Genomic DNA, 10000 nt, shown 5'->3' on the forward strand with positions numbered 1-10000 from the left:
ACCCTACGATTAGCCTACAACTTATTGAGATGAACATTATTTATATGTATATATATGAATACATACAAGCATACATAAATACGTACACAAACACGTTCTATATATGTGTATATATATATATATATATATATATATATATATATATACATATATATATACATATACATATACATATATATACAAATACATTAGAATAATAGATAGATGGGCTACCGGAGTTTTGAGTGAGGCAACTTTGAATGAAAGTATACGATTGAAAGAGGCGATGGTTAAGGAATACAGGAACATGAACAACAAAACAGTAAAGAACACGAGAAAAAGAACGAGGTAAGAAGAGCACGAACAGCAACAAAGCGACGCAGGTTGAATTGGAGACAGAAAAGATCTGGAGTGAAGATGGTTAAGGTGGTAAGAAGGAAAGGGCGCCTTCAGTGGAACCCGCATGGCGCTTGGGACGCGGAGGTGAAGACGTGTTGAGGACTTAGCTGTTTGTTTGCTTCGAGAACCTCTTGCTCGCTCTCTCTCTCTCTCTCTCTCTCTCTCTCTCTCTCTCTCTCTCTCTCTCTCTCTCTCTCTCTCTCTCTCTCTCTCTCTCTCTCTCTCTCTCTCTCTCTCTCTCTCTCTCTCTCTCTATCTCCAACTCTCTCCAACTCTCTCTCCAACTCTCTCCCTCCAACTCTCTCTCTCTCTCTCTCTCTCTCTCTCTCTCTCTCTCTCTCTCTCTCTCTCTCTCTCTCTCTCTCTCTCTCTCTCTCTCCCTCCCTCCCTCCCTCCCTCCCTGTTTCTTGTTTCATAACCCCGTCCTCGCCAGTTCATTTCATTGAATTACGTGCTCCTTTTTAGCTAATAATGCAGGACTTTCATTCTTGATATATTAATATCATTGTATTTAGTTTGTTCGGATTAAATGCTCCTTTTCCTTAATAATACAGGACTTTTTGTTTGAACAGACTGAAAAACTAACGATTTTGTTATCTTGTAGTCGTTAACAGATACTAGTTTTAGTAACTTAAACGTATCTAATTTCATATCTGCCTTATGTTATTTTTACCACTTCCTGCTAGCTACCTGCTCTATATACCAAAAGGTTTCCTCTCCCATATATGAGAGGAAGCCAGCCAAGACCACCATCTAGTCATCTCACAACAATCCAACTCCCATTTGTTTCCCCATTTCTATTAACTCCTTTCTGACTTAGCACCTTTAGAAAATATGACAGAAATAAAACCTATAATGACTCAACCAGTTCTGTGAAGGAGAGGTAAGTGATAATGTAGATAAGAATCATATCCAGTCGATGTGTTGGAGGAGAGGAGTATTATCTGGAGCCAAAGAACGCCTACCTACTGTAAAAAGATATTTGTATAAATAGTTATTTTCCATATCATTATTTACCTTAGCTTAAACAACTTACTCCTATCTGAAAATAATTGCATCTATCAACCGAAAGCTCAGTTTAAATTATATTAATTAAAAGATCTCCGGAGTCTCACGTAGTACCTGTCTGTCAGAGGAAAAAAAAGGAGTAAGGAGAGAGTCAGAATTGGATGAGCTCTGGTCCTTAACAATGTATGTTTAATATGAAACCTAGAAGTACATATTTATTTCATTTACATATACCTGTCCATATACATATATACTTATACATATATACATATATAATACACATACATATATATACATATATACACATACATGAAATCACAATGAGCACGTGATTCACAATATATACAAAAAACACTAGAAATTTGAAAATATTGGTTACCGAACGTTTTCGTCTGTTCAAGGCAAAAACGTTCGGTCACCAATCTTTCATTTTCCGTGTTTTTTCATATATACACGCGTGTATATATATATATATATATATCTATATATATATTATAAGACAAAGACCTTACTGACCATGCTATCTTTCTCTTATAAGACGTAAGTATTTCCAAAAATTGTCAAATATATAAACACTTGTCGGAAGACTAACCTGCATAAAGGATTTGATAAATACATATATATATATATATATATATATATAATATATATATATATATATATATATAAGTATATATACATACACATACACATACACACACACAAGTACCGGTAGTAGGTGGAACCCCATTCATTTCCAACTTTTTCATCCAGTCTCCGAGGTGGCTAAGTATGAGTGCCTATGTCGAGGCTGGACGATTTAATACCTTCTGCCCTTGTCGCCGTCGTCCGGTGGTTTTCTGGCGCGGATTCGGGGCTCAGTCCTTCCCTCCTTAGACGCTGATGCTGATGCTGTTGTGTATGAAGAGCGACACTCGCTCATTACGGCGGTCAGGAAGAAGTTGTGTACCAAGGAGGAGGAAGTTTTAGGTTTCGGCTGTGAAAATAACGCAAATAAAAGTGAAAATATAAAGTGGTAAAATATTTGTAGTGATAATGATAATAATTATGAAAATGATGATGATGATAACAATGATGATAATACTGGTGATGATAATGGTGATAATAATGACAACAATAATAATTATGAAAATGATGATGATGATAACAGTGATGATAATACTGCTGATAATAATGGTGATAAGGATGACAATAATTGATGCTAATGAAGATGATAATGATAACGAAGATAATGGTGATGATAATGATACTAATAGTAATAATGCTAATAATGTTAATGATATATCATAATAGTAATAATGTTTTGTTGAAGGTGATGCAATTTTCTGCATAGCCCATTTTCTTGCAGGTAGTTCTTTAAATTCCACTAATCGCCGTTGTGCAGGGTCTAATCTCTTGTAGATCTAGTACATTACATAAGTGGTCATAATCTCCGATCCGGATTTCGGCTCAACTAAGCCTTCTTCAATGAGTAGTACAGGTGTCGCCCGAGTGGTATTTGATAATAGGATGAATATTGACGGGGGAGAGATCACCAGAAAATTGGAATATGTTCATAAATTAGAATTAGATTTTACACCTCAGGCTTATAAACGCCTACCTACTAGTTCTACAGAGGACTGGGAGAGATCACTAGAAAATTGGAATATGTTCATAAATTAGAATTAGATTTTACGTCTCAGGCTTATAACAGCCTACCTACTAGTTCTACAGAGGACTGGGAGAGATCACTAGAAAATTGGAATATGTTCATAAATTAGAATTAGATTTTACATCTCAGGCTTATAAACGCCTACCTACTAGTTCTACAGAGGACTGGGAGAGACCACTAGAAAATTGGAATATGTTCATAAATTAGAATTAGATTTTACATCTCAGGCTTATAACCGCCTACCTACTAGTTCTACAGAGGACTGGGAGAGACCACCAGAAAATTGGAATATGTTCATAAATTAGAATTAGATTTTACGACTCAGGCTTATAACCGCCTACCTACTAGTTCTACAGAGGACTGGGAGAGATCACTAGAAAATTGGAATATGTTCATAAATTAGAATTAGATTTTACATCTCAGGCTTATAACCGCCTACCTACTAGTTCTACAGAGGACTGGGAGAGATCACTAGAAGATTGGAATATGTTCATAAATTAGAATTAGATTTTACATCTCAGGCTTATAAACACCTTCTAGTTCTAAAGGGATTAGATCCTCCACAACGGCGATTTGCGAGATGTAAAGAAACGATCTGCAAGAAAATTATCAATGCAGAAAATAGCATCACCTTCAACAAAATTTGTGTATTAGAAGACTTTCTGCCTGTCCACACTTTAAATAATAATAATGATAATAAAATAGCAATAGAACAGGTGTGGAAAAGTAAAATAGTTTATAGAAGGCATAAAATATGGAAGGAAATGTAGAAAACTCTTGAGAGAACAAAATCTAATAATAAATATCCTCAATATTATCCCGAAAAGTAAAAAGAAACTTTAAATGATAATAATGGTAATAAAACAACAATAAAACAAGTGTAGAAAAGTAGAATTGAAAGCTTGTAGAAGGCATGAAATATTGAAGAAAAGTAGAAAAATCTAGAGAGAACAAAATATAATAACAAAGATTAAATATCCTTAATTTTAACCCGAAAAATGGGACTGAAAAAATAAGATTCGTCTAAGGGTATGGTAAATAATTAAATAGATTTGACAACCCAATAAAGTTAAATTTAAGAACAATACTAAAGCAATAGTCGAGGAACAAATAATGTGGAAGATCAAAAAGGGGATGAAATAAAATTGAAAAGACCGAACATCAGTCGAGGAAAGGAGAACAGGAAGATGTAGGAAATGAGTATATAATTATACTAACGATGGAAAAAGGAACACGTAATTTAGAAAGTATAAAAAAACAAGATTTACAATTCATCATCGATATAAGACCAGTATTTAAGAATATCTAAAAGGTTATAGTATGTTATAATTATTATACAATAAGCATTAGTATGCTTACCTTCCCATGTCTCCCCTATGTATCCCCTCTTAATGTATACAAGTCCACCAGACCTTTTGTACAACCACGCTGAAGAGGATCACAGCTAGTGATCCGATAGCGGGATATTCAGTCTGTTATACATGTTAATATTATGATACAATATGTTATGATATCTATAGCTTCCAGTTAATTGAAAAAGCGTTAGGTTAGATATGAAAACGGAGGGGGAAAACTACTAAAAGATTGAGTTTAATTCACATTAAAAGAAAACAACAGAACGGAGAAATATTAGACAGTTTTTATTAAAGAGTTATAGGTAGCAAACCAAAAGAGTACACCGAAGGGAAAAAAACACACTGTAGAGACTGAAAATGGCATACATTGATGTAGATGGTTTCACATGGGCCCGATTATATACGACGATTATATTAAGGGAAAAAGAATCGGAAATTACATTCCTTGTAGGACCTAACCTCACTAGAAATATTCATATCCAAGCGTGAAAAGGGAAATACAGTTTGTGGAGAAGAGATATTATAGGAAAGAAAATAATGGAAAAGTGACGATAGTAGTTAAGAAAAATATGAATTAGAAAAGAGAAAGAGGGTATGATCGCTGTCTTTAGATCTGTGAAAGGAGCAGACATCATCAACAAAGGAGACTTCTTAGTGAGAGACGGGAGAATGACGTGAGGACATAAAAAGAAACTAAAGACAAATATAAAATTTTGGAAAAGTATTCAGAATTTCAATTTTCGGTACAGATGCGATGAACTTTGGAACGACATGAAACAATAGATAATCTAGACAAACAAAAATATATAGATATATAAATAAATAGATAAATAAGGGTAAATCCAACTAATATAAAAGGGGAGACAGCACATTACGAGCTTTTATTACATATATTATTATTAGATCAAAATAATTAGGTGAACACACACATACACACACACAAACACGCGCACACACTTACACATACACACACACACACACATACACACACACATACACACACAAACACGCACGCACACACACACACACACACACACACACACACACACGGCTCGGTGGCGGATTGGTAAAGCACTGGCCTCACAAGCCAGAGAACCGGGGTTCGATTCCCCGGCCGGGCGGAGATAAGTTGGGTTTGTCTCCTTTCACGTGTAACCCCTGTTCACCTAGCAGTGAGTAGGTACGGGACGTTAGTCAAGGAGTTGTGACCTTGCTGTCCCGGTGTGTGGTGTGTGAGTGGTCTCAGACCTACCCAGAGATCGGCAAATAATGAGCTCTGAGCTCACTGCCGTAGGGTGGTGTTTGGCTGTCTCGACAGAGACTGCAGCAGACCCGAGGTGAATACACACACACAAACACGCACACACACACAAAAACGTACACACACAAACACACACACACACACACACACACACACACACACACACACACACACACACACACACACACACACACACACACAAGCTCTCAAGTGCTTAGGCACGCACATGCCTGAACACGAGAGAACACGCACACACGCTGACAAATGTAGAGAAGATTTATTTCTTGGTACAAAGTGTTCAGAGGAAGGCTCGCTTGGCCCACCCATTGTCCCATTGCGCTCTGAAACGCTGCTCTTCGTAGTAGAACCTAAGCTTCCTTAGCATTCCCTCTACCTCCTCCTCCTCCTCCTCCTCCTCCTCCTCCTGTTCTTCTTCATTCTTCTCTTCCTCCTTCTCTTCCATCTCCTCCCCCTCCTCCTCCCCTCTTCCTCTTCCCCTCTTCCTCTTCCCCCTCCCCTCTTCTTCCTCCCCCTCTTCCTCCTGCCCCTCTTCTTCCTTCTGCTCTTCCTCTTTCTCTTCCTCCTCCTCCTCCTGCCCACTTCCTCTTCCTCCTCTTCCTGTTCTTCCTCTTCCTCCTTCCTCTTTCTCCTCTCCTCCCCTCTTCCTCCTCCTTCCTCCTCTTCCTCCTCCTCCGCTCCTCCTCCGCTCCTCCTCCCCTCTTTTCCTCCTCCTTCCCCCCCATTATCCCTCCCCCTCCTCCTTTGTCTCCTCATTTTCCTTCTCCTATACCTCTTCATCTTCGTCCTTATCTTTTTCACTAGTTCTTGCTGTTGCAGATGTCCATGCCGCCATTCAGCATCTTCCTCATTATCTTCCTCGTCCTCGTCCCTTTTTCTTCCTCCACTTCTCCTCCCCTTCGCCTTCCTCCCCCTCCTCCTGCTTCTCATCCCTCCCCATCTTCTCCTCACCCTGACCCTCCTCCACCTCCTCCTCCTCTTCCTCCTCCTCCTCCTCTTCCTCCTTCCCGCGACTCCATAGAGTCGCCAAGTAGTCGAAATTGTTCTAATTAGCTGCTCCGTGTTCTGCTCCTGACGACGCTGCATTTTGGTCTACTCGACCGTGTTTGTTGCTCACTTCACCCGAGGCGCCCACCAGGAGGAGGGGCGAAGGACCCCTGTCCTCCCAGACAACTCTGATTGGGAGTATCCTGTGACTATGGCACCCCATTCCCGTACAATCACAGTTTTCCGTCCGACACTCTTGACCATCCTAGCGGCCATCTCCGTCCCCCATCCTGCAGATGAATCCTACTTGTCTCCCATCCTCCCCATGAATCCTACTTGCTCTCTCCTCACATCTGTCAGAGAGAAAGAGAATAAGAGAGAGAGAGAGAGAGAGAGAGAGAGAAAGGAAGGAAGAGGAAGAGAGAGACAGACACACAGATACGAAGAGAAACAGAATGAGAGAAACAAACAAGTAGGCAGAGAGAGAGAAGCATGGTGAGAAAGAGAGAGGCATAGAGAAACAGAGTATGAAAGGGAAATACATAGAGAAAGAGAGATAGAGAGAGAGAAAGAGAGATAGAAAGAAATAGAGAGCGAGAGAGAGAGAAATTGAAAGAGAGAAAGAGAGAGAGAGAGAGAAAGAGAGAGAGAAAAATAGAAAGAGGAAGAGAGGGAGGGAGAGGTAGAAAGAGAGGGAGAGAGAGAGGTCCCGCTGCCCCTCTCAAGCTCGCGTCGGCGTCCTCTGTAGCTAGAGGACGTCCTGCAGCACTAAGTTGGACGGGGGCTGTTGCAGCAATTCGGGCGGGATGTGGGGAGTGGGTGTGCGATGGAGGCTTGAGAATGGCCATTGCAGAGGTATTGCAAGATGCTAGGGAAGGATTCAGACGTTGCAGAGATGTTGCAACCTTGTCGTTTGTCGTCCAAAATTATAAAAGGTCTTAGACCAAAATGATACAAAGTTTTAGAAATTTGCCATACCAAGACTGGCTTAGGCACCTTAAATTACACTCTCTGAAAAGACGAAGAGTCCGGGGTAATCCAACAGAGGTATTCAAATGGGTCAAAGGCTTTAACAAGAGATACAAGTAAGGTCATCATATTAAGACAGCAGGGCAAGACTAATAGTAATGGATTTAAATTGGACAAATATAGGTTCAAGAAGGAAATAGGCAAGAATTGGTTCACCATTAGAGTGGTTAACGAATGGAATAGACTTACTAACCATTTAGTGAGAGCTGAAATAATTTTTTTTTAAGAGAAGATTAGATATCTTTATGGCTAGGGATCACAGATGGTAGAAGGACATGGTACTGCCTAGTATAGGTCTTATGGTATCTCACAGTTTCCTCCATTCTTATGTTCTTGTTGGTACAGTCTACAGACCGTTATGATAACTGTATTGCAGAGGTATTCTAACATGCTAGGGCAGAGATGTAGCAAGTGTGTGTGTCCTCATATCAGCATAATCTGCACCCCTTCTTGTCTTGAGGTCTTTTTAGTTTATTCGAATTCATACTTTCATAGGCTGTAGTCAACTCTTCTTAACATGGCGAGGATCTCTTTCACTAATGTTGCTGAACAAATAGTTTCCAGTCTCTGTTCACAGCGTTTCTCATTCAAAAGTCTTGATGTTGATGCCTACAGACTACAGTGTACAAGCGTACAGATGTACAAGATTCCTCCTAAATTTCTGAAATTATTTCTTAAGTGATGTTCATGATTTCAGTGATACTGTTCATTCTTGATGGTCCACTGCAGAATTGCCGTCCTGTTTCCTGGGGGAGGATACAACCTGACATGATTTGGTTTAACATCGCGAACTACCCCTATTAGGAAGCTAGGACGGAGCTCCTTTCGCCCTCCGACGCAAGTAGCGACGCTTTAACCCACTCTGCCAGCGAGAATCGTAAATATTTTAAAATCAATAAGCAACTCGGTGATCCTTGGCGAGAAATAAGAGATGAGACTTTATAAGACAAAGGACGAACAATTTCGATAGAAGAGAATTTAATCACGAAGTTGTAAATAAACGCCGGATGAATTTATTTAGATTCGGTAAGACATGTAAATGGGTCCAGTATCTATCAAGAATTCTAGAAAGTATTAGCCCAGAAAACCACCTAACCTTCAATCATTTAAAGAGAGCAGGGGTTCTCAACCCTTTTCCCGTTACATAACCCGAGTTGTCAGACCATCGACCCGTACCTCCATTAACCTGACATAGAATACAGAATGGTAACATATTAACATTAATTATGTATGCAGTGGCAACGCAGTGGATATCAAGTGGTTCAAAGTGTAATGACCTTATGCATCAGTTATGCATTAACATAAAAAAAAACCAATGTACAAGTTTTTCTCTCTGCAGATTTAAATGTTTAAATAATCTTTCGCTAGTCTTCTGAGTAGCCTTGTAAACGTCCCGGGAACCCCAAGAGTTCGCAAACCCCAGTTTAAGAACCCATGTAGTAGAGTCTCATTACGAATCAAAATCGACGAAATATGCCATTACGATGGAGAGCAAAATGAACATAAAAAAAAAGAAATGTTGGACATAAGTTTCCAATAAGTGATAAAGGTAATCTCGAGAGCAAATTAGTTTTAAAATATTTTCCCATAAGTATTAAATGAGTAGCACATACACACATGTGCATATGCACGTACTGTACACGCACAAACAATTGCACAATAATACATACATAAAGACATGTACACATACACATACACAAACATGCACATACACAACACACACATACGCGCACACACACACATGCACTACCACATGCAAACAGACACACACATACAAACTCACACATACACAAACACTCTCTCTCTCTCTCTCTCTCTCTCTCTCTCTCACACACACACACACACACACACACACACACACACACACACACACACACACACACACACACACACACACACACAGTAACACTAACACGCGCACACACACACTTACACATACACACACACATACACATATACATACACACACACACACACACACACACACACACACACACAAAATCCCATAACATTTGAGCCTCAGGAACTCCTTACCAGTCCCTTCTTGGTTAGTCTCCCAGTGCACTTCCCTCACAAGCGGACTTCCCTTTCTCCTCTCCAGCCCCATTTACGGCCCTTCTGCAGCACATCGTCTGTGTAATCTGGCCTGTCTGTCTGGAATACACCCACCATTTCAGAGGGAGGCTGTCTTGTGCCCAAACTCATTCTCATTTCACCACTCACTCCTTATACCTACTCAGGAAACTGTATAACCAAACTTATGTTTGGGGTGTACATGTGCATCTATGTGGATATGTATGTGTATATGTACTC

The 10000-nt window shown here is 39.7% G+C and overlaps 1 protein-coding gene and 1 long non-coding RNA gene across 13 annotated transcripts in view; one reads left to right on the forward strand and one right to left on the reverse strand.

Moving 5' to 3' along the window:
• Positions 1 to 10000, forward strand: part of pros (homeobox protein prospero) — a 2108934-nt gene that overhangs the window by 1781729 nt on the left and 317205 nt on the right. The window lies entirely within an intron of this gene.
• The window catches only part of LOC143017628 (uncharacterized), a 19700-nt gene continuing 11802 nt past the window's right edge, over positions 2103 to 10000 (reverse strand). Inside the window, exon 3 of the long non-coding RNA XR_012965673.1 lies at positions 2103 to 2362. This is a non-coding gene — a long non-coding RNA (uncharacterized LOC143017628). The remainder of the gene's footprint in view (positions 2363 to 10000) is intronic.

This window comes from Oratosquilla oratoria, chromosome 32, assembly GCF_046742065.1.
Source record: "Oratosquilla oratoria isolate Oo_2021 chromosome 32, ASM4674206v1, whole genome shotgun sequence".
Taxonomy (NCBI): domain Eukaryota; kingdom Metazoa; phylum Arthropoda; class Malacostraca; order Stomatopoda; family Squillidae; genus Oratosquilla; species Oratosquilla oratoria.